A 26,271-nucleotide genomic window follows, 5' to 3' on the forward strand; every position below is an offset into this window, starting at 1 on the left:
TCTCACCTTCCCCATCTTCTGCTTTAATTGTATCTAAATCCAAGGAAGGCTGAGTAAGGAAGCAACAAAGGGCTTCAGGCATTTGGGGAAATAGTGATTCTCCACTTGGTTCTCTCTCTTGCAACATGATAAACACACTTAACTATGGAATCTCACTGACCCCTTCGTGCTAACAAATGACTCAAATTGTTTTTGCTTTGAAGAATAAAGGACGGCTTAAGTCAAAATATGGAAAGAGCCCAGATGTCCATTGACAGATGAATAGATAAAGAAGATATGGTATACAATGGAATATTATTCAGCCAACAAAAGGAATGAAATCTTGCCATTTGCAATGATGGGGATAGAATTACAGGGTATTATGCTAAGTGAAATAAGTCAGTCAGAGAAAGACAAATACCATATGGTTTCACTCATACGTGGAATTTAAGAAACAGATGAACATAAAGGAAGGGAAGGAAAAATAAAATAAGACAAAAACAGAGAGGGAGACAAACCATAAGAGACTCTTAACTATAGGAAACAAACTGAGGGTTGCTGGAGGGGAGGTGGGTGGGGGGATGGGGTAACTGGGTCACGGGCGTTAAGGAGGGCACTTGAAGTAATGAGCACTGGGTGTTGTATGCAACTGATGAATCACTAAATTCTACCTGTGAAACTAATAATACAGTATGTTAATTAAATTGAATTTAAATACAAAAAATTTTAAGGGATGGCTTAAGTCTGTCCCCCTCTCATATTAGAGTCCTGTGAAGATGCCACACTACTGTTTTCTGAACCTCAAATGCTAATAAATCTGTAGCCTCACTCCCTGTCTTAGGTTTCCAATGGTTGGCTACATTCTTCACAGGGATCCTGTCCCAGGAGAGTATTCTCTGGAAACCATGCTTTTCCTCTGTGACTCATCAAACCCATATCTGTCTCTCCCATTTACTTTTCTATTTCACTGAGGTCCAAAGTGAACTCACACATCCCAAGAGTACACTATACATTTATGGATATGTACTTTTTTAAAAGTAAGAAAAATTAATCCTTACTTATATTTAAATACAAATTAACACTCTGTGTCTATATGTCAGACATTAATGTGTCACATCCTGTAGCAGAGGAAAGAGAGGGGAGTGATTATGGATAATAATATCTAGTTTTTAACTAAAGTAACCTTCAACAAATGTTCAAGTGGTTTAAAAAGATCCTTCCAAAGAGACTATAGTTTGAGGATAATATGAATAATATAGGCCTTCATGACAGTAATACTAAGACTCAACTAACACTTGTACTGTAGTAGCAGCCCTTTAGGGGCCACATTACAGGATATCTTGCATCACTAACAGTGTAATTTACCCTGTTGTACTTTGACATATTAAATAATAAGACTATGAAGCCATTACAATCAGTAAGACATTTAAAAACTAAGCATATAGGTATAAATTTTTATAATGGCTGCAATTTTTCTAATAATGTTCAAAATCATACAATATTCAATCCTTTATTTTGCAAAATTTCACAAAACTGAATGTTAAATGCTTAGAAACCTCTTCTGAATTTCCTTAATTAGAAAAGACAAAAAGCCACACTATTAGAAAAGCACTCGTTCTTCTTGCTGCTATTAAAATGGCTAAAATAAAACACAGAAAACAAGATGGCAACAAATTTAAATAAACTCCCTTGCTAAAAATCAGAGCTGTCACAGTGCACAGCTCTGGGTAACCATTTACCTAGAATGAAATGTGAATAATGTCCTCTGAGGTTGTACGGTGAGCACTGCCACAGCATCAGAAGTTGCATAGAAAACATAGCTGAAGATCTGAAAAAGAAACTTACGTCATGTAGGATGCCTCCTTTTCAGATAAATAAATGTATATATTCTTAACATGCCTCAGTTTATGATATTTGATAGGCAAAGTGCTACTTCTCAGTGAGCCACTATAAGTACCAAAGAAGACATAATCTCAACAGTGTTACTTTTCTAAATAAAAATAATTTTTAGGGAAGACTGGTTAAGTGTAACCACTGGTGAAATGGTTACCCAAGCTGGACTAAAGGGGGGAAAAAATAGGCATAAGATGACAGAGATAGCACGTGGACTTCACTAACTACATCGTTCATAGCCAAGCAATTGGAACACAATGTTGAAGCCAAGTACTGCAATGATGATGCAATTACTTTTTAAAATAAGACCTGTAAAACATAGTAAAAGCTTTACAATGCTTTGAAATGAAATGGGAAGTAACCATGAGGATTGTTTGCACTACCCAGAGGCTCCACTGCTTATCTCAGGGAAAAGTTTCCAAATTTAAGGATAAGGAACAAAAACAACAACAACAACAACAAAAAAAAAACCTAGTGTACCAAATGTGCCGACCTTTTAAGTGAGGCAAGTAGCTGTAAGTGTGTGTTACCTAGTAGCTAACCAGCTAGCTAACTAGATACGTACATATAAACCATCATACAAACTTAATCTGTCCCTTCAAAGTAAAGGTAACATTTTATCAAATAAGAAAGTAAATGCTTTTCAAAACAGATTTGTGCTATGAAAAATTATTTTGAAAACATATGTTTGGAAACGATTCCATCATAGTGTGATTTCGTTACCAAAAATTCTATGTCTATCAACTACAGAAACTCTCATCTGTTTTCAATTTTAAAATTGGCAACAGAATATTCCAACCTGTTTAATGATGTTCCAAAGAGTTTCAATGGGTTTTGAGTCCATTTATTAAAAATATTAAAATGCTGTATCTTCAACTTCATTGCCAAAAACAACTGATTGCCATCAGGGAAGATTTTAACATATTTTTGCGTATTTTGTGTATAGGATTAATAAATTAGTAACACAACTTACTAAGTGCAAATAGTGATGTACTTCTTCCATTTGGCTCTATTTTTCTTTTTGAGGTATAATTTTCAGCTATGACAGCATTTAAACCATGTAGTAAAGTAAACTGAACTTAGAACCAAGCTTATACATCATTTCATCACGAAGTGTTAAACTGACTTTTTAAAATAACAAAGAATGTTAAAGTATAGGGTTTGGCGGAACCACAGTTAGTTTTAAAATATTATTTATTTTATCTTTATCTCTTTCTTTTTAATATCAACTTATGAATGTTTTATAGCATACATTAACACACTAGCACACGTATATAATTTTAAATAAATATGCACATGTATTAGGGTGCATTCTCATAAACATTTTGCTGATCGTCTGCTCTATCCAAAAAGTTTGAAGACTTTTCTATTCTATCCTATTACAGAACTCTATTATAGTCAGAAGGTCTCCCAAATAAGCCTTAAAATTATCTTGCCAGAGGAATTCTTCCAGCCTCACCCTTAGCAACAATACTCTCAGGTTACCCTTGGGCTATCCAAACCACCTAAGATCTCTATTTCCTTCTCTCTTTAAGCATCCTAAATTCTGCTCCTTTCACCTCACCTACTGAAAATGCTACACTCACCATAATCAAGCAGGGGAGATATTCAAATAAACATTATATTAATAATCAAACATATTTACTTTTAAGATGCATTAGCAATATACTTATTTAACTTATTTAATGAAGGCTTTGAGACAATTTAGGATGATCAAATAATTTAATGCCCCCTTACTAAATTTAATAAAATTATATTTGTGTTTTTATATTACATCAGATGTAAATTTGTTAAGTAAGCAAACCCAAAGAATATATAATCATAGCCTAAATAAAATTTAAAGGACATTGGTTCAAATGTCCCATTTATTTGGCATATTAATCATAGAAACTAGTGTACATGTACATCAAAAAAGGAAGAAGAAAATAACCCAAAAATGTAAAAGTGGTGCTAAGAAAATTCAGAAGAAAAAATTAGCATACAATATAGAGGGGTATACTTTTCCATATACTTTATTCAAATAACTCTTGGTAACTTTAATGAGTTTTCCATGTGGACATAACAAAGAAATTAAACACAAAACTACACAACTAAGACATGGCTAATTATGATGAGCTCTTTGGAAAAGGTCCCAAGGTGTCATAATTAAAAGCTGAGCTATTTTTCATTCTTTCCCTGCCATGCCATAAATAAGAATTAAGAGTACCCAAGTTCACCAGTCCCACCTAATTTAGGTTGTTATATATATTCACCTCAGAGAAAATAAGCCTCTTACAAAATGCTATACAATTTAAATTCAGTGTACATGACCCTACATTAGCATACCTGTAAATCACACAAACCTATACAAAAGTACAAGTGGAGGCCTTCTCTGGAACTGTTGTCTGCAAAAGTTTTTTTTTGCAGCTAAGAAAAGCTGAAATTTTCTTTTAATGTTTTAGAATATTATATTAAAAATAAAAATTAAATATTACAATTTTAATTGTTTTAATATTTAAATTCTTCTTTAAACTTCAGTATATCTATTTTCAGTGCAATCTTTATAGTGGGAAAGAACAACAGCTAAGAAATTTTTAAAAGTCCAATTTTCCTCCAGTGTATATTTGGATCTTCAGACTCAAGAGTAATAAACGTTCCTGAGGCTAGGTTAACTAACATGCTGTGTTCCAAGCTAGTTAAGCTTTGTTTAGTTGCTTTATGATTTCAATTTTTATTTTCTTTTTTTGCAGGGGGGGAGTTGCTTCTTATTAAAGAACTCAATTGATAGTTCTAAAGGGAAGTTCTTAAAAGCATCTTAACTAATTTAATATGACTAACAGGATGTTTTTAAACTGTTCTATGGAACTTTTGTATCTTTTTTTTTTCATCCTTAGCCTCAGAGCCTTTCTTTTTAATGGAGAGATTTCATCATATTTTTCATGTCATGGATCAACACTGCAACTGTCCAGCATGCAAAAACAGTGGTAAGGAAAATTATAGGTTAGGCCATTAGAAACCAGAGCCATAACTTCTCCAGCCTATGTGACCACCAAGCCCCTTTCAAGAAAGTGATTATGTCACGGTCATATAAGCTGCAAATCTCAATATGTGTGTTTAATTTGAAGAACAAGTCATTAAACACCAGAAAACTTTCAAGCCAAAACCAGCAAAGAAGGCTTGTGGACTCAGAGAAAAGGTATTCAAAAAGTCATTGCAAAACATAAGATCCCAGATTACAAAACTGAAGAAGATGGATTAACATTCCTATTTGAGAGTGATCAAAAGTAGAGAGGGGCAGTTGCTGTTACTACTGCTCTTGCTACTGTTTCATTACCATCATTGTGAAATAATAATTTCTATGTCATCCAAAAATTTTGAATCACTCTAAGGATTATTTTATGTTCATATTATCCCTCAGTAAAAAAGAAGTTAGGAATATGCCAACTCTATAGTTAGAAAAACTTAATTACAAATGTGAGGCCCAAAGACCTGTAACAAATAAAGGAAACTCAGAAATAACACACAGATCTAAAAATTTCCAGATATTGGCCTTTTTCTAAGACCATGCTTGCCAACTGAAAAAAAAAAGGTTTTTATAGTGCAAGATACAAGATTTTATTAACTCATAGTACTGATCACCTATTCATATATTAATAAGCCACTTACTTTAATACTTAGTTGAAGTATTTGAAGAAAAGCAGTAATATGAAAAATTCCTCTGTACCTTAAAATGTACTCATAATGTCCCTGACCACAAAACTGAGCTAAGAAAGAGAGTGTAGCAGTTAAGCTGCTGGCCTATGGCTAGATCACATTCATGATCAGATGTGGCCTTTCTAGAAGTCACAAAGACACAAATATAAGACTTTTCAGTGTCAGGACTATAGAATAATCAATAATGGTATCAAATGTTTCCCACATGTCCAATGACTTTATTCCCACATACGTCAAATAACCTATTCTTAATCATCCTTTAAGTCACAGCTCAAGGGCCACCTCCTACTAGAAGCCTCCCTTTACATAGGTACTTCTGCTCTTATACCTATCTCCATTATAACAACCAGCACACTGCATAGAATTACCTATATTCATACCTCCTCGTTGCATTTTCATCTTTGAAATCCCATAATCAAGTGGTTCCCACCTTTTCACCTAATCCTCCCTGCTGAACCCCATATTTTGAGAGAGAATTGCCTATAAAACTAGCCACACTTACTATGTAAATCATTTTCTAATTTTTACTAATCAGGATATATAACTGATATTTAATGATTCTGATCAGCAAAATATTATTCATTTATACATTGGTATATGGGAAATGCAGCATTGGTTTGGCTCTGGAAATAAGTATGAAGATAAAATAAATGAACATTGACATTATATAGAAGAGACTAGAAAAAAAAAAAAAGGAGGGCCAAAAAGCCAGCCCTAATTTATGACACACAAGCTTTGTTTGTAGTGAATAATACCCTGAAGCAAAACCCAATTGAAACATTTATTCATATCAAGTAGGAAGTTAGACAGTGTGACTGGTAAGGTTATCTACCCTGCATACCTTTTATTGAATGAGGCAATGAATCTGAAAGCACTTTGAAAACTGTACTTCTATAAAATGTAAGAGAATTAAAAACTGGCCTTCTCATGCCAGAGTTCTACTGATCACATAATTATTGTCAAGTAACCCCAAAACCATTGTCCAGAACTGTTCTATGAACTTCTGTGCACAGTATCTTCAAACTGAATCTTCCCAACATCCTTATCATCTGGTAAATTCTATCACAATCCCATTTTAAAAACTAGGAAATCAGGACTTAAAGAGGTTGCATATCTTTTCCAAGGTCATACAATTAGTTTAGGAAATAAGACTCCAAAGGAAAGATTCAAGAAATTAAAATTCAGTTTAATATTTGTTTTCTCACACGCAGGTCTATCATTCAAATGAAGAATATAGGTTCCCATTTTTTCTTTAAATGAAACCAAAAGAAATCAGATTAAGATGTGTATATTTGACACAAAGAACTTCCTGGTGTTAATCACTGAAGTACATAAACAAAGGAGATTATAAAATCTCATTCTTTGCAGGCTTTCAAAATAAAGAGAGCTTCTTAACTGATTAGAATGGAGAAAGGGTGATCGATACACCCTTGGAGGATGCAGGATGACAGATGAAATGACATTTCAAAATCTCTTAGAGTCCTTAGAATTAGAATTTTCTCAAATTTGAGAGCGGGACATCCAAAACTCTGCGTTTATCCCAAGTCTGCCAGATTACTAATGAATTCTCCTTTCTAGGAAAGAAAGGAAGGAACACATATCGTCTGTATTTCATATAAAAGAAACAGACTATGTAATTCACCAAAGATTTCATAGCAAGTATGTGGGGAAGCTGAAATGGGAAGCCAGATCTGTATAATGATAAGCACAGTACCACTTCAACAGTAATTTCAACAGGTATTAAATATTTATTTTATACCAAACCCTGAGCTTAGTGCTTTACATTCATTTATCTCATTTAAACCTCACAATAATCCTATGATGTAGATATTATTATTACTCCCATTATAGAGATGAAGAAATGGAGGGTTAGAGATTACACCACGGATATATTGGGGGTGAACAGGGTGGCTGACTTCTAAGTAGAAGAGGTTCAATGCCCATGGAGATAGTTGGAGATTATTTCTGAGAAAATAACAACACTGCTGGTCTTTGATATTCTTTCCCAAGAAAGAATGATAAATTATTCTCTCCTAGTCAGGAGCATTCTTCTCCAGTTCTACCAATGACTTGCTTAGCACCATGACAACTGCAGCTAAGTTTCCCCACCTACCAAATATCAAAAATCTTCAATAGAAAGGGAAATCCTTAAAAAATAGACTTGTGACTTCAAAAATGCCCTTCAGGGTGCCTAGAACTTAGTAAGTGCTCAATCATGTTACCCAATGATCTGTTTCTAAAGTATGAAAGGAAACATTTGCAACCATGTCTCAGAATGAGTTCCATTTGAAATCTATGCTCCTTATTAAAAAGAAAAGAAAAGAAAAAGAAAAAACCTGTTACATTTTCTTTTCTCCACATATTGTGCTTGTGTAGTCGTGGAAAGTAAAGCATCTTTAATTTTCTTTGTCTACCTTTAAAGAACTACTTTTCAAAGAAGAGAAGAGATTGTGCTCAGTGAAGTCAAAATCACAAATAGCACTAAAGTCCCTTTTTGCATTTGAATGGATATATTAAAGATAGACAATTCAATTCATCTCTTTAAGATGCCTAGAAACAACAAATTATTGAAGGCAGTAGGGATAAAAGATCATGTAAAGGGTTATCTTGTGAGGTTTTTAGAGAAGAAAGAGATCAAGGGAGAACTTGAAATGAGAATATAGAATATTTGCATAGATGCTAATATGCATATCACATAATGTACTTTGCATTTACCTTATATTTATTAAGCTTATTTATACAGGTCAGCATCAAAAAGCGCCAAATCAACATACTTAAGTAATTTTGATTCAAAATAGTTTAAAACACAAAAACTCTTAAAGAATTTCACAATATCACATTAGGTTTCTTCAATACAAGGTGCTTCAATCCAAAGAAATTTTTAAAAAGCTTTATAAACCCGGGGAGCTTAGTAAATAAAATATACCAGTGAATTCCTTCCTACATGTGCCAGAGTAGAATGTTCGTAGAAAAATACAGGGAAATAGAAAATCTAGAAAATTACAGAGCAGCAAATTCAAGCTAGTTACCAAAGATGCAAAATGTTCTGAAATATATACAACATTGGACTACCAATTGTGAGATTTTTCTAATTTCACTATTCAATCCCCCAAATAATTACAGGTTAAGATATTAACCCAGTTCTTTATAAACAAAGCCAAACAACTCCCTATAAATGCAAAAAGATAACTCTCTAGATAAATATAAAGATTTCTATAGCTTCAAATGATTGTTTTTCAGTTGAAGTAGTACAAAAGAGAATGCCACTACACATTTTCATACCATTAAAAGGTAAAGAAGAACATTTCAGAATTCTTTAAACATTTTGAAAAGGAGTTTTTTCCAATATTATATACTGTGCAGGTTAGGGAGGATTACTAAACATATCAGTATTATAAAGTAGAAATAACTGGACATTTGATTTTTAAATGCATTTTATTAGTTTATAATAGATTACAGCATCTACAATTAACCTCAGAAAATAATTCACGTCATTCCTAAAGATGAAAGTTTTTTGAGTGAATAGTAAAATATGAGTAATACATAAGGGGTCTTAAAAGAGCAAGAAGAGATTCTGAATATAAACAAGGCATCATTCTGGTAAAAGGAAATACAAACAACTAGAATAAAAATAGTTGATGCACAAAAGCCATAATGAGGGGGTAGCTCAAAAAATAACTTCTACTTTGAATGGTTTGGATGAAATACAAATTATCTACAGAAAAGTGTGGACTGGCATAAATGTTTGTACAAAATTATAAGTGTATTTCAAGAAGTATGCAAGAGGCAACCGCCTGCATGATGCACAAGGTCCCGGCAATGCTCTGCTTAAGTGCTAGTGCACAGAGTCCAAACCACTGCATTTTAATTACTATGCAGCCTCAGATATATTGCCTTTGATATGGAAATGTTCTTGTTCTCTCATCTTCACATATGGTCTCATGCACAGAAATCTTTATCTGATTCATAAAAAATAAACTAGAATCCAATCTCAACACCTGACCTCAGTGCTTAGAAGTTTTTTACTAAGCATGGTGTCACTATAAAAAGAATGGCTAATATTGGTGTAAAGTTGGATATTTTGAGCAACGATATGAAGGATTTACAGTTAAGAACTGAATTGATACTGCTTCTCTGAGGTTTTAGGATTTCATGTTCCCTTTTTTGAGACTACCACCCATTTGAGGAAAAACAGACCAGTACCCTTTTTTGGAGGTGAGAGAGTCTGTAGTAGATTTAAATGATATTCCATCTTACAACCTCCACCCACATTCTTCAATTGATATTTTTATCCAAATTATGACAATGGATACTTAAAACTTGAAAAGCTCTATAAAAAGCCATAACACAAATTTAAAATTATTTCCAGTTTGACTAAATGTCTAATCAAAATAATTACTTAAAAAGCTTTTACCCTCTTCTACAGAACAAGGAAAATAAAAACACTCTTCCTATAAATGGATAAAGAATATATAATGAGAGGATGATGAAAGTTTCTGATATAACTCTTACCAAAACAATTAGTTCTCAGACCACAGCTGAAAAATATCAGGCAAAAAGGATATGCTGGATATTTAAAATGCACTTACATCTAATAAAAATTGCTTTTCATAGGCTATACCAGAGTGCCAGCTTTTTTTTTTAACTTGAGTATGTTGAGATTCAGAATATAATCTAATCAGTAGAAAATGTGGAGTTAGGATGAAAACATAGAATGTTCAATATATTATTTTCTTTTTTTAGGAAAAATATAATAGGAGAAAGCCCTATTTCTTAAACAATAAGCAATTCAAATGCAAAGACAGTCCATTTCTTCCTCTAAAAGGCAATGAATATTTGTTCACTTATTAGCAGATTTCTATAATAAAATCTGTTCTCACATACCCACATAACTTGATAATTCTGAAATAACCTAGATTAATTTTATTTAAAAAAAAAACAGGAATATGACCCATCTAACTTCATGACAGCAGATAATACGTCCCATCTGCGAATCATCTTGCTGTATGTTATCTGTGTTTTATCATTTCTAGTACCTGTCTGTGCCTGATATGGTACTCTCAGACACATTAGCTGGATGGAATGTTTCACTTGACTTCAAAAACATCAATTGATATATATGCACCCCTAAACTATATTTAAACAAATAGCTCTTAGATCAAAGTTTTAGTTGTACCATACTACTCTTTTATATAATGCTGTTTGTAAATAGTGAAAAAGTGTGTATGAGTTGTCTCACAAGAGAATTATTTCAAACTTAGATATATAATCTAACAAAACTGAAAAGTACAGGAAATATTGAAAGGGTTAAAGCCAATGTATATTAAACCTTGTTAAAAGGAAAATTCATTTATTCCAGTACCTATTATACTAATTGAAAGTGAATCATTTAAAACATCACTGATTTCTTCAATATAAGAAGTGTAGCAATTTCATCAGGGCCACCACCCAGTAATTCCTAAAAGTCAAATAGAAACACATAAAATCTCAATAATGACACCAAAAATATCATATATGTATTTAAAGTAATATACTTTAAGACCCTATAAAAGAAAGGTTTGCTAAGTATGTTAACGTATTTTAAATGTATGCTTTTCCCTTACTAAAAAAAAAAAAAAAAAAACTTACTTTCTGCTACTAAAGAAAAAATATCCAATAGACAGTATAATATTCCTACTGAATGTCACCTCTTCTAGGTATTCAGTTAGTGAATTCATTATGGAATAGAAACAGCTGAAAGTATAGCTATTCATACTGCTTTATTATTTAATATAATATATATAATATACAATATATTATATATAACATATAGTATATATAATTTATTTATTATTAATATATTTTACACTTATCTTTATAGTATAATGTTGAGTGTTACAGTTACACAATGTACTATTGTAGGAGTTTATATCATGTTCCATAATAATAAACTTACAAATATTTCTGCTTTTTAAAAAATATATAGACTCTGAGAAAGTTCCTTTTCATTACTTGCAAAACAAAAACTAAGAGCAACAATAAACAGCATAAATGATAAATAAAAAACTATGGAGTTTTGTCACTAAAAGTAAAGGAACATGGTGGGAGAGCAGAGAAGAAAGGGGGTGTTGGTGGTACATGGAAAAAGTGACAGGGGATGTCAGTTTGCCTAAGGAATTAATGACCTATCACTTGTCTAGATTCTGGTTTCTTATTGCCTTTGGTCATAAACTAGATCTAATATGTGTGCTGCATACTTGCTTGCTTTCAGAGTCTGAAGGATTTTTGTTGTTGTTGTTTACTGTTGTCCTTGGTCTTGTTCTTGTTGTTTTAGAATAGGAATAATCCCTCTTTATTTATAAGGTTTTCAAAAATGTAGGAGAAAAAAATCTACATGTCATTTGGCCTACTATCCATGTGCTCACATGTGTGTATTCAGGAAGATATTCTCAATAGTATATAGATAATTCATTTATGATCTGATAGAGATTTTAAAAATTCAGTCATAAGTTTTCCTCTACTAAAAGAAAATTAAATACTTCACTGGTTCAATAAAAAGCAAATGCAACTAAATAAACTGTGTCCTCCATCTCCCACAGACAGGTGCACTCTTGCTGCCATAGAAAAGCTAACACTATCCCACTAAACTTGTGGAAGGTTTAGGATGTTTGCTTGTTTGTTTTAAAATAAAGAGAATAGGTATCAGACATAACTGAGTGGCCTAGGAATAAGGGGAGGAAGGAGACTGATGAAAGTACCTAATGCTGAGTGTTGAATTCCACGGTAACTGCACAGGGTGAAAGAGGGAAAGTCATGTTCATGACTATAGAAATCTGGTCTCCACCAGAGAGTGCAGGCTAAAGCTGACCTGAGGCTAGGGTCTGAGAAGCTAGGTAGGAAGTGCAAGCACCATTCCGGGTACAGAGAAAACAAGGCTCCTAAGAACCCCAGGCTGAACAAGAGTGATACAGGAAGAGACTGCAGATCTTTCCAGGCTTGCCCCACAGTGAACACTAGCAGCCCCAAGCGGCTAGGCCTGAGGGGGAAAATAGAAACTGCAATCAGGGCGCAGAAACTCTCAGACTTCTAGCGTGGGAGTAGGAGGGAGCACACAGACAGGTGAACAGTCCAAACTAGAAGTCTAAAGCCCCTACCCAAGCCAAGGTACAATGTCAAGCCTGGGCTGGTCCTACTGGATTAGTGCAGATAGAGGGGCACTAGCAGACCTCCCCCATGGAAGGGTTATGGAAAAGACGTATACTGCCAGATTTTACCCTGCATCCCCTTTCCTCATTCAGTCTGTAGCCTGCTGCTGGTGTCCCATTTACCCCTCTAACCAGCAGTTCCCCCTCAGCCAAAAAATAAAGAGAGGAAACAGGAAGAGATGGCGGAGAAAAAGAGGAGAGAAATCAAAGACAAGACTACACTGTCACAGTCTTCCCTGGTACCAGGTCCTTCCAGGGCTGTCCTGGTAGGTTCGGCCTTCCCTCGGGAATTCTGTAGCTCGGAACAGATTTGAGTGGACCAGGTCCGCCAAGCCCGTGCCTATGGGCCTCGGGGATGAGGTGCTGAGTGGGCAAGCTAATTATACATGTGGCATTTGGGCAGCCGACCGTCCAGTGACACCTTACCTTATGAGGAAACGTCAACCCCAGCAACTGTTCAAAACAAAATGCCATCGCGGGATCAGCTTCGCCGGCTCTGGGCCCGTTCAGGATTGCTTTTCCCACAGCCTCTCGCACTCAGTGCAAGAATGTGGCCTGGGGAGGCCAGCTGTGGGCGGGCGGCCCGGCCAGGGTGGGGGGGACAGGCGGGGCGGCCCTTCCAGGGGTCCGTCCTGTCCCCCCTCTCCATGGACCAGCTTGCGGACCCGAGCACTTGACCTTTTTATTCACCAAACCCACCTCCTAGAAATAGACTGGGCGGGGCTGTATCTGTTCTCCTTGGGACCGGGGGAAAACCTGGGCATGTGACTATAAAGGGCAGAAGACAGAAGACCCTGGGGAGGCGGGGTAGAGGGGCAGTCTCGCATCCCGACTCCACTGGGCTGTTGTCTGGGCCACCCCACCAGGGCCAAAAGCCTGGCCGCGGAGTGCGCGCCGGGGTCCAGCGCCCCGGACAGGGACGTCATCGGGCGCCCCATTGACAGTGCAGCGGGAGGTCCCGAGCCCAGCCCAGTTCGCCGCAGCCACGGCTTCGGGCCATCTCGAGACCTGAACTTCAGGCACGGCCCTCGGAGGAGGTCACACACACAGAAGCAGCCGGGGACATCCCATCTCGCTAACAACCCAACCCCGCCAGCAGTGTCGAAGACTTATTTTTAGTCCCCAAATAGGGGCAGCATTCAATATCTGGTAATTCATACAAACCTTTTCAAACTTGGTCAGCCTAAGAGAGCCTAAATAAAACTCAAAACACGCAGGCAACAACCACCTTTTATCTGCTCGGAACACACCAATTCTCTTTTTATCTGAAAGCTCCGCAGAGCGCCCGGGAAACGGAGCTAATCTAGCCTCCGCAGCCACGGGCCGCTCCTCCTGGAGCCGGAGCACAAGCCCAGCAGCCTTTGCACAAGCCCCTTTCCTTCTCTGACGGGCCCTTTAAGGGAGAAGGAAGAAAGCAGCTCCCCCGGGAGCAACCAGGCACGGGCTGGACCCCGGACGGGTGGCAGCACCGCCCCCCGGCCTGGGCCAAGCCTCAGAGCGGCGGATCTCGGCCGGTCCGCGGAGAGGACGGCGGGCGGCAGGGCCCGGGCAGGGCGCCGAGGAGGACGGAGGGCGCCAGCGGGTGCCGGCGGAGCTCAGGGACGCGGGGTGGGAGAGCGCGGGGCGGGGAAAGTACGCGCCGGCGACGGTGCGCCGGGCCCGGGGACTCCCAGGCCGAGCCCGCACCAGGCAGGGCTGGGCGGCCCCTCACACACGCCCCCGCCGGCCCAGCACCACTGCCCTGGCGTCCCGAGCAAAGAGGACCACAGATTCGCACTTGGGTTTCGGATTGTCTTGGAGTTCGGTGTGTTTATTCCTAAAAAGATCATAAAAAGTCGCGTCCAAAAATGGGGGAGGGGAAGGGAGGGCAAGAGCGGAGGGAACGGTAGGCGACTCGCTCAGTGTCCCGACAAAGTTGCGGCGGAGCGGCGGTGGGGTGAGGGTGGGAGAAGGGAGCGGCCGGGTTTTCTAGCGACCCGGGTTTTCTTTATGAACTCCTCGCGCTAAACTTCACCCGATAGGAGAGTGCAGCCGAGATCCTCGACTCTCTCCCGCCCTCGGCCAGCTTCAACCCCACAAATAGCCAAAGTTTCCAAATCAAAATGGGGGTGGGGTGGGTGGGGGGAGCGTTAAGAAACCCAGAGACCTAGCTGGTCCTCCAGACCTCCCGCACCCCGACCGAGCCTGGCTAACACTGAAGCGCTCCGGAAAACTGCGGCGTCGCAGTCACACGGCGAATCAACACAACACTTTTCAAGAAAACAAAATATTCGCTGGGAAACTTACTTTGCATTTAGTCTCTATTCTTTGGGGGGATGCGGTTTAAGTCGGCTCGTAAAGGAAAGCTCGTTTTGTCCAGGTTGGATATTGTCTACTTATGGATCAAGCCCTTGGGTGAGGGTTTATTTTAATTTATGGCTTATGCATTCTTTTAAGGTCGATTTACATGACCTCCGGCTACAACTAAGACAGCCGAGGAGGGCACTCCAGTCGTCAGTCGGCCAAACCCACAATTAAAACAGCCCTCCCCCTAGTCTTGGTGTGACTAGGACTCTCCCGGGGTAGGCTGGTCTCCTGCTTTTCCCTTTTTTCTCTCTCTCTCTTCTTTCTTCACTTCTCCCTTTTTTCTTCCTTACTTCTTTCTTTCTTTCTGCCTCTCTTTCTGTCTTTCTTTTTTTAATATCATGAAATAAGATGTGATACCAGTTTGAAAGTTTCGGTATAACTTTCTTTAAACCCAAGACTGAAGCGATAACGAGAAATAACAGCGCTCACAAAGCCCTCAGGATGCTGCCCTCTTGTGGGCACATAGGGCATTACCACCCAGCGGTCCCATCCGAACCCTCAGAGCACACACGCATTTGCTTACACAGAAAGAGAGGGAGAGGGAGGGAGAGAGAACTACACACGCAGGCACAGAAGCTTCCTCTATCACACAGTTGCGCAAACTTCAATGAAATACCTACCTCAAACTTCACGGAGACTTACAAATTCATTCTCTAAGCCACCTGACTTCTTTTTCATATCATTCCCAGTTACATAGATTAGAATATCTATACGGGGAGGCGGAGGAGGAGGAATAAGGTGGGCCGAGAGGGCGGACAGATTTCCGGACGAATACTTAGGATGGCGATAACAGCTTTCTGTTGTCAAAGGTTGCGTTGTCTGTCTTTCTCTCCCCTGCCCTTTTTGCCTTAGTGTCCTACGCACAGTTATCTACAGCTACAACATGTGTTTTCTCGGAGTGGATTTTGGGGGTGGGGGGGTGGCAAGAAAACCAGAAGCCCGCCACGCAGATCTGTCACCGCCTCCGGAACAAGGCACAACTCTCCGAGAGGGGGACGCATCCTGAGGATCCGCGCGTCCACCAGCGAGCGGCAGACGCTCGGGCCCCTTTCTCAGCCTCTACTCCCCCCTCTGCGTCGGCCCCGCGGAGCGCCCTCCTCCCGCTCCTCCTCCCCTCTCCCCTCCCCAGCCAAGTACGGAAACCCGCCCGGGCTGGGCAGCCGCCGCTCCGGCAACCCGCGCCCTCGCTGGGCTCCGCGCGCTCAGCTCTCGTCCCTCCGCCTGCCCTACCCCAGCCCCTCAGTCCCAGCTCAGGGAAACTAACCCCGAAGCGGCCCGGGAGGGCAGAAGCGGAAGGCACCGGGGGCCGGCGGCCCTGCCCGGGGCCGCCGGCCCCCTGCCCCCTCCGACTCCCCAACAGGTAGCTCACAAACGGGCCGCGCGCTCACGCTCTGCCTCCCTCGCTCTCTAGATCGCTCGCTCCGTCCCGGTTACCTGGGCGGGCTCCAGGATGGTACCGCACGGGAGGGCTCCTTGTGCGCTGCGCCGCGGGAGTAAATGGCATTAAAGAAAAAGGGAAAGATACAAATAAAAAAAAAAAAATTAAGGAAGGGGAGTCGATGCTAGGTCAATTAGCACAGCCCGGGGAGCAAGGGAGCAGAACCCCCCAGCGCCGCGGCCGGCACAGCCCGTTAACTCAAGTCTGCGGGGGTGTCCCGCCCCGGGTGGGGGGAGCGCTGACCGGCAGAAGTTTGCCGCCGGGGTGCCAGGAGGTGCGCGCAGAGCGGGGTGACTAGGGGCTTCCCCCTTGAAACAAGTGAAGGCGATGGTTAGTGCTGTCAATCTTGGCAATCAGTGTGAGCGGCCATGTCGTAAGTATTCAAAGCATTTCCCGTCGTGCAACATCAGAAAGTGAGTGGCCAGGGCATTGATCTGAGCGAGGGAGAGGAGGCAGGGCTCCCCTCCCAGACAACACAGGCAAGATGAGACAAGAGGCAAGGGAGGCAGCGAGCCAGGCAGGGAAGCTGGGAGGGAGGGGGAGGGCTAGAGGAAGAAGAAGGAGGGAAGAGCGGGAGGCAAAGGCAAGAGAGAACCGGAGAGAGAGGGCAGAGATCGGCGTGAGCGGAGGTTGAAATTGGAGAAAGCGCCTGGGAAGAAAGAGTGAAGCAACTACTGGGAGAGAATTGGAAGGGGACAAAGAAGAGAACTGGGGTCAGAGGAGAATGGGGACAAGTAGGTGGGAGAGAGACCGGGTGAGGAGTAAAGGACCAAAGGAGCACTATTAGGGCTGGGGCTGCAGGGAGGAGGAGTCAAGAGGAAGGCGAACTGCAGTGGGGCAAAGGTAGACAACTGCAAAGAAAGAAAGCAAACTGGAGAAGAGGAGGAAGGAAAGTGGGAGAGGAAAATGTAGAGGTGGTAATTGGTGTTTTGAAAAAGTTATGTGACAGCGGAGGAATGGGCTGAATATTAACAAGTACTGACATACAGAAGTGGACCACAAAAGTGAGTCACGGGAGATACAGAGAGAAAGGGAAGGACCAGGGCTGAAGCAACCAGGAAGAGGGAAAGATGGGTGAATATTAGGATGAATAATAAGAAGGATGAAAGAAAATGAAAAAGGAAGTGGTCAAAGAGAGTTTTTTATAAGAGATGCAGGAACCAGAAATAAAGAAAACACACCAGTTAGTAGGATCTGGTAAATGGGGGAAGAGAAATTTATTTTAAAAGAAGGAGGAGGAGGAATTGAAAGAAAAGAAGAAAAAGCAATTGATATAGGAGATCCTTAATATATGTAGGTGGCATGTTCTGGAGACCACGTGATTATAGAGTTTATGGGTTAAAATGATTAGAAATAACAAGACATGTACAAACTACCAAAGAAAAATTATACCTTTACAGCAATAAATAAAATGTCCATATTTATTATATGGATAAGTTTGTGTTCAATTAAATTGGGTTAGTGATATATGTGTATTACCTCAACTTTGTAGAGGAAAAGATTTAGAGTTATGATTTCAAGAGGGGTGGCTTGGAAGTTGTAGAAGAGGAAAAGAGTTTCTGTCACCCTGAACAGCATGTAAAAATGCATGTCAGATATAGGAAATTATATTAATAAAAGGCACCCCCAAAAAACCCACATAAATTAAAGATTTTCTTTGATGCATGTGTAGGGTAGATAAAAGATTTGCAAGGGTACAGAATGGCCTAAAGGAGCAGAGACCTGGAACTTTATCTTAGTGCACACAATCTGGGGGACTGAGAGGGGAGGGAATAATCTTGGTGTCAGGTAGTAGAGATGCAGAGTAAAAGAGATAGATGAGAATACCAGCTCTGACAGCAGCAGACACAGAGCTCACTCGAGGCAGTATGCACCAGGTGAGGAGGCCTTAGCCCAGGCCCAAAAAATAGACTAGATTTCAGAAACTGAGGTCAGTGGAGAGTCAAAATTGCATCAAGATTAAAAGCTGGAAGAGAGGTTCTCACATACCTACATAACTATTGCAGACATTTGTGGAGGAAAAATCCTTACTATGTAGCAACTGATACGAGATGGCCACTTTGGGACACTTCATAAACAGGGACTTTGTGAAAGAAGATATGGACCAGGAGAGATGGGACAGGATTATGACTAAGAACGTCAGAAAATCAGGGCAATCTAAAGTTGCCAAGACTTTAAATAAGACTTCCCACTAGATTAAGTGACAAAAATGATAAAGGGGAGAAAGCCTTACCTTTGTTACATTAATTTTTTTTTTAAAAAATGGAGAGAGTAAGCAAGCACAGAAGATGGAACAAGCTGAGATGTCAGTCATATATTGGCTTCTTAAAATATATTTTATGTTTGATTTCATATGAACTCCAGACAAGAGAGGAAAAAGAAACAAGGGTGGGGATGAGCATCTCGAATTAGTGGGGCAGAAGGAATAGCCAGATGCTTCTACCCCAATAGGAAATAAGATGCTTGAGAATTGGGAGTTTGGGGATTGTAAGTTAAACATGACTTGATGACTGTGGGCTGAGAAGACTACTAGTCCCCAACAAGAAATCTTGCGTTCCCAAAGCCCACAGCGACTTTCAGGACTAGAAATTCTCCCCCCGAGGAGCCAGAGCCTAGAGGCCATTAAAGAGAATGCCTGGCACCTTGCAGCCAGTTTCCCCCATCCTGGGGGTCCCAGAACTACCAGGTGTGCCCCTTGACCTCCAAGGCCCAGGGGACAAACCCAGACCAGCATTTCTAGCCTAGACATGGGCCAAATCTTTTCTGGGGTTTGGTTTTGGTTTTGGTTTTGTAAATGAGAGAAGCCAGGCCCAGCTCTGGGTTCCAGAGTCTTACACACTTCAGCCGCCTGCCCCAGAACTCAACCATAGGGGCCAAAAAAAAAAATCTCTCCAAAGCCTAAGGAGGTCAAAATCAAATGACCTGCCCTAAATGCCTGCAGAGTTGGGGCCGAGAGATGAGGGGTAGTTTCAGTCCCAAAGCTTGAATCCTCATGGAAGAGCCACTGAGGGAGGTGAAACATCCGGGACGGAAACGCTGGGATGCGACTGGGTTCCTCAGAGTTGCTGCGACAAGTCTGGCTTTTCAAGCACCAGCGCATCCATCTCTTTAGACACAGCATTTGGGGATCTGGGGGGTAAGACTGACCCCGCCAACCAGATGCAGGCCGCTGGCAGGAGGGAAAAAGTGGGGAAAGGCGACATTATCAAGATCTCTGGAGTCCAAGGCCCTAATACTGGGTGGTGGTGGACCTTCCGGTTAGGAGCGGCAGGAACTCTCTTTAGATTTTACCTAATAAACTGATACCAAAGTAGATTGATAAGGCGGAATACCCACAGCTGGTCACAACATTGATCCCTAAAGTTAAAAAACTAAAGTTTGGGGTCTCCGTGCTGCACTTCAGGCTGTGCATGGGGTGACACGTGGCCCTGGGGGCGGGGGTGCGCCCTAAGGGTTTCCTCTAGCCTCGAGCACGACTGTACAGCGCAGGGGGCGAGCCGAGAGCGCTCCAGCGGGTTGAAGTGCCGGGCTCTCCACCTGGTCCGCACTGGCCTGCGGGCTCCCAGAAGTCCCACAGGCAGCGTAGGACACCCAGGCATCCTTCAACCAGATCCAGGCGCACTCGAGCTCACTTGCCCTGGGGGTCGGAGCATCGCGCGGCGCGAAAACCCTGGGCGCTGAGCTAGGGGAACTGGGGACGGAAGGGGGGGCGAACGCGTGGGGGCTAACTTACCTGCCGCAGCTGTCGCTGCCTCCGTGCAGTGCCGGTGTCCCAGCGCACAGCAACCAGCAAAGGCAACTCGGCTTTGCTAAGTTTGGCCTCGCACCTCCAGAGAAGAGGCGCGAACCCGCAAAGGCAAGGCGCGCGCAGTTCCTGGAGAAAGGTCCGCCTGAACTTGGGAAGGGCAACGCAGTGAATTCTGCTAAAGAAGTTAATATTTAAAGCACCCACGCAAAAATCATAACGACTGTTAAAACCTCGAATTCTCGCTGTGAAAGTCCCCTTACACCAGCCGGGCGAACAATTCAGATCTACATCTTAAGGTCTCTAACTTCTTTCAGGAAGGGCTTTATAGCTATTGTATAAATAGGACAAATATAAATGTCTTTACTTCCAAAACACGGGGAATGAGAACTTTACTGAAACGAAGAATAAGTGAAAGAGTATAAAAAGCCAAAAAGGAAGAAGTTGAAAACTTTAATTACAGCACAGAGAAAAGTTTTAGCAATTGGTTTCCTTAAACAGGGATAACAAACATAACAGCACTTCTGTAGCCCACTGCACTTCATTTAAGTTTGGTGTAACCAAATAACCCAAACTCCCAAATAACAGTGCCCTTGGGACTCTACCTCAAAGAGGTCGGAACTGGTGTTTCAATAACAAAAGCAAAAAACAAATTGTGAATAATGCTCTGTGTTCTTTAAGACGTCATTTTGCAAAAGGACAAGGCATTGTCCCTGGACTTTAAGTGGCTAGACAATAACATTAAATTTCATGTGAATCTGCGCGTCATCCCGTTGGGAAGACCACAGCGGTGGCGACAGTAGCAGCAACACCGTCACAAAGGAGGTGGGGAAAAGTGGTAAAAATGCATGAACTTTTTTCAAAGAAAAATAAAGATAAATCAGAAATAAGTTTTACAGACATGTCTTTCCTGGCTTAGGAAAGTTAATTTTTAAATGTGCTTCTGCTGTCTAAGGTGCAAAGCCGAGCGAGGGGAGTGCGTGGCTGGAATCTGCATGCTGATAAGAGAAGGCTGATGTACTTACAGTGACAGAGGGCAGGCTGCGGGAGAAAAGCTGTTTGTGTTAGCCTGCGAGTTACCCAGGGCTGCAGTGAGAGCAGAAGGGAGGAGTGGGAGTGCCAGTCTGCGTACACCTTCACCGCGTCTCATTACATCTGCCAGCCTCTCTCTCCCTCTCTCTTTCATTTCCACATTCCCTTTGTTCCTGAAAAAAAAATCTACACGTCACATCAGAGTCCCCAGATGCAGTCTACACCAAAGAAAAAAAATGAATAATTCAATCAAACTGTGCATAGTCTCTAAGGCAATAAATCTATTGCACTTAAAGAAACGAAGGGTAATTACCACCATGGAATTAGAATAAGGCCAAAGACCCAAGATGTCGTTGAGTCTCTGGGTAAACTCCCCGGTCAAATAAAGTTTCATTTATTTAATCCTTTTGACATCTCAAATGGAAAGTCAAAGAAAGATTTTTAACTTATTTTAGAAAGATATTCACTTCTTTTTAAACACATTTTAAAAGGAGGGGTGGGGAGAGGGAGAAAAAGCCTAGGGCATACTACCCCACTCAAAAGGCTCCAGAGGCAGCAGCATAGACCAGGCACAGACACAAACCAAGACAATGTGTCCGTGGAGCCCGTCCAGGGTCCATTCCTCCCCCCTCCTACACACACACACTCTCCACCCTCCTCCACTCGCCACTAATCAGAGGAGGATCGCCCTCCACTCTCACCCACCACCGCAGCCAGCACGAGGGCAGCTGGAATCTGGGAACCTTACCTGAAGCACCAAGACCTAAGAGAAATCGCGCTTCCCTGCCACCAACACCCCATGCCAGCCCCATGCACCCCTCCAAAGTCCCGTAACCATCTACTTCTTCATCTGCCTAAGAGAAACTGTAAACGGGATTTTCCCCCCACGATTGAATGGAAGCTCTGTACTGTACCGACTTCGGGATTTGCCCTGGGTTGAGTTTAGGGAATGTCTAGAAAGAAAAAAAAAAAAAAGGAGGAAAAAAGAAGGGGGAGCAGCTAAGCCTTGTCCAAGTTAGTCAGAAGGCTGTGTTAGGCAGGAAAGAGGCTACGGAAGAAACAGCTGGGATGCAGACTGGCTATGGATATCTCTAGGAACCGTGTCCTTTCGTCCCGGAGGTAAGACTGTGTGACTGTCGCACGTTTATTCTTTCGCTGTCTGTGCCTCTCTTCCCCACCCCCAAGGACCCCTCCCACTCGGGTCAGCGGGCATGCACCCCGGAGAAGGGCACAGCACGACGGTCTTTATTTTCCAGATCTCTCTACTCATAAATTGTGGGTGTCACTGAAACGAAATTAGCAAATCTTCTACCGTTGGCTGCAGCGACCAAACCCTCTGCCCCTCTGCGGGTTGCGCGCTGATCGCGGCATCTCGGGCTGCAGAGCCTTCCTGCAGCCCCAGCCCGCCGTGTCCTCTGGCCTCAACGCTCAGGTGATGCTGGGGAGACTCGCGGCGTCCCAAACGGGTTCCGCTGAGGGTTTCTACCAGATCACCACCTCCCGCCGCCTCTGCGCGCGCGGACGCACGCACACACCGACGCACACAGAGATACACACACATTCTGACAATCTGGCCGAACTCCTCATCTAAACTCAAGTCCCTTTAACCGTCAATTCAGCCCGCTTGAGTGCAGCGGGAAAACTAGGATGATGCGTGGAGGAACCGCGAGGGTGCCAAACCTCCCGGTTTGGCGGAGCTCTGTTTACGTGCCTAAGTCGCCACCTTCAGGTCGAGCGGAAGACTGCGCCCGGCTCCCGGCTTGTTGAGACAAACCCGGCTGACACTGGCCCTGCTACCTTTGGCGACAGCCGGGACCGCTTGAAAGGGAAGCGAAGGGAGGGCCCGCAAGCCGACCCGCTGAGCAAAGCAAGGCCTGCTCTCCGAGACCTGAGCTGAGAAGAGTGAGGGCTGAAACTGCACGTTAGCTAAAACCAATAGCCAAGAACCAAGGAAGGCGCACTCTCCCAGCAAAGTACAAAGCTCCGGGCCAAGGACTCTGCTGTTCCAAGGCAGGCGCTGCTGCCCCGAAACTTCAAGCACTAACACCCAGACCAGTGGCGAGGGGTGCAGGCAGCTTCGGAGAGACAAAACATCCGCTCCAGTCCTGCCCGAGGACCGAGCTCCCTCTTACAGTGACCTCGGCTCAACTTGGACTCCACACTCCCTGGGGCTCCTCTCCCGCTTCTTGTACCCTCGGGGCATAAGACAGAGGGACTCGGGGAACGGCCAGACCCAAGGTTACTAGCAGCGGGCTCCCCGACAAGAGCTGAACTCCTGAGAAGGACGCTCAGGCAACCCAGTCGCCTGCTTAGAGAGCTGGACACTAAGCTCTATAGTCGCCCATTTCTCAGAAAATCAGTCCTTCTGCTTGCCTAACAATGGGTTCGGTAAAATAATAATGATAATTTCAGCGATTTTCAACTTGCCCACCCCTACCTCTACTGAAACCCTTTACACAGTTTCCTGTATTCACACCTTACATTATAAGGATATCAGGCTTAGGAAGCCTAATCCTGAAATAACTTGTGGTTGTTCTTTGTTATGCCTGGACACTGCCTTCAAGACTTGGAGACCTCTGCAAAGCTACTCTAAGTCCATCCTCCTCGGTGAACTGTGCCACAAGGGTTCCTCTGTCTTCCCTACCACTTGGGTGCACATTCTTTAAATGTAATGCTTTATCAAAGGAGAGGAAGAATAATTTTATTTATCTCAAGAAAAAGGACACTCAGGAACTATCTTGTGTTATATATATGAGGCCATAAATCACTGGTTACTGACTCCAACCTGGATCTTCACCATTTTGGTCAGAATAGTAATAATAATAAAAATAATTAATTAAATACATTAAATTTAAAAAAGAGAACCACAGCAACCCAGTGCTAATAATGGACAAGAAATGTATTTTCAAAGAGAGAGGCAACAGGCCTCCAAGCTAGACCCCCATTCCCTGGTTTCACGCCACAGCCTAGCAAATTAACATCAGATCCTCCTCCACTCATGTAGAAAGCCAAGTGCTATTGAATACAGTACTGAATTTTCCAGGGAATCCCAATTATAGAAACACCTGTGCTAAGTAATGCTATTCTAATCCACTATGAAAACCTTAAATATGTGATAGCCCTCAAATCATCTCATTTCTTAGTCGCATTGGGGTGGGCCAACCTCATGGAAGAACATTAGACTTGTACAGTGGCCCCAGAGCCTTATCACAGAGGGGCCTTGGTTTTACCTTACATAATCCTGGCAGTTCATCTTCTCTTAAGTGAAAGGGATATACACATGAAGCCTAATGTAACTGCCAGAAACTAAGCATGAGTAGAAACCTCATTTAAAGAAAAACTAAATCAAAGACCAGTGACTACAAAACTGGAACTCATGGCACATGGGCAGTCAGGCACCAATTCCATGATCTTTAAATCAAAATCCTAACAACATGGAAGAAGTTGTCACTATTTGGCATATATGCTTCTTTACTATAAATAGAATATCAATGGCAAAAATATAATGAAATAAAACCACCATAAGAAGGAATGTGGTAGAAACCGGAAAATATAAACCTCTACCAATTCCCCCTCAAAAATACATATCAGACCTAATATTTTTAAATGCCAGACCTAATGTTTTTAAAATACTATCTGAAAGAAAATTATTTATTAAAGTACTGATTGTTTTATAGCTTAAGGGTGCCAAAACTGCCACTAAAAGATCCAGATGAAAAGTGAAATTTTTATCCAAATGTCTGTCTTACAATGAAACATAGAATTATTTTTCTAACTAAAAGTGATTTAAATAATTACATAGGTAAGCATGAATATCACAAAAACCACAGAAAGGAAAAATGTGATATAGTTATAGGATAATTCAACCACAGAAATGACCTTTATTCACTAAAATTCAAAGTATCTGTCCCAATAGCATCCTTCTGAGATGTCATGTTACCTTTCCATTATTAAGTACTCTTGTTAAAGCATGTGCATTCCTTCATATATGCTTCTCTTTCCAACACTTACCCCTTCCCAAATCTGAGGTTTACAATCACTAAGATGACTACCACTTCATTCGGTATACACTTTAGCCACACTAGAAACATTTGATAAATCCTACAGTTGCATTCCAGTGCCTAATAAAAGACAAGCAAGGGACACAAAAATAATGGTGTAAAATTGCTCACTGATAAATATCAAACAATAAAACAATAATTTACTAATATTACCACTCTTTAAAAGTTTGATAATTTACCTCAGCAATTGTAGGCTTTCTGTATTATTATGTTAGCATTGTTTTAAGAAAACTGAACTTAACTGAATTCTCTTAATTTTAAAATTTGTTACTTAAAAATATTTCCTCTAAATCCCAGATTGCTATTTTTAATTTTCTAAATAGAGGATTCCTTTTGTGTGTGTTTTTAAATATCACAATTATGTTGAAGACTTTTGCTTGTTTTCCACATTTGTATTCACATTTAAATATTTATTGAGTGCCTAATATGTGCAAAGCAAATAATTAAAAGTGTGTTACTTAAGGATCTATCTTTTGCACTTTTATTATTTAATAAATATTAATTAAAGTTGTACATCTACTGAAATTTATTTAATATGCTGAAAATTAATTTTTACCAACCATGCCAGCGGAAGTATTCTGTTCAATATAAGTATATTTGATAATTGCCTCTGATGTTAATTCATTTTATTTGGCATATACTGCTTAAATTACCTCAGATATTTTTACTAACCAACTACAGACATTTCTAAAAGTTCTTCTGACTTATCAAAATGTATATCTAAAAAAAAGCTTTATTTACAATCTATAGTTACAATCCAATTCCAAATAACATATTTTATGTATTTTACTTTCAAAGTTCTAAAAGAAACTTCAAACCATATCTTCAAATCAGTCTTTAATATAAGTGCTACGCAAAATTATTCTATAACTTGCTAGTTTTAGGTCTCTAATATGTATC

The 26,271-nt window shown here is 41.2% G+C and overlaps 1 protein-coding gene across 4 annotated transcripts in view; it reads right to left on the reverse strand.

Annotated features, from left to right (window-relative positions):
• Positions 1-26,271, reverse strand: part of SOX6 (SRY-box transcription factor 6) — a 652,457-nt gene that overhangs the window by 580,977 nt on the left and 45,209 nt on the right. For 2 of the 4 annotated variants that reach the window (XM_027580203.2, XM_027580196.2), the window contains exon 1: positions 15,036-15,120. The gene's annotated coding sequence lies outside the window, so the exon portion shown is untranslated. Of the gene's footprint in view, positions 1-13,175; positions 13,409-15,035; positions 15,121-21,303; positions 21,484-26,271 lie in introns of those variants that run through there. The other 2 variants (XM_027580197.2, XM_035722969.1) reach the window with 2 other exon arrangements.

The sequence above is a fragment of the Zalophus californianus genome, chromosome 11 (genome assembly GCF_009762305.2).
Source record: "Zalophus californianus isolate mZalCal1 chromosome 11, mZalCal1.pri.v2, whole genome shotgun sequence".
Lineage (NCBI taxonomy): Eukaryota > Metazoa > Chordata > Mammalia > Carnivora > Otariidae > Zalophus > Zalophus californianus.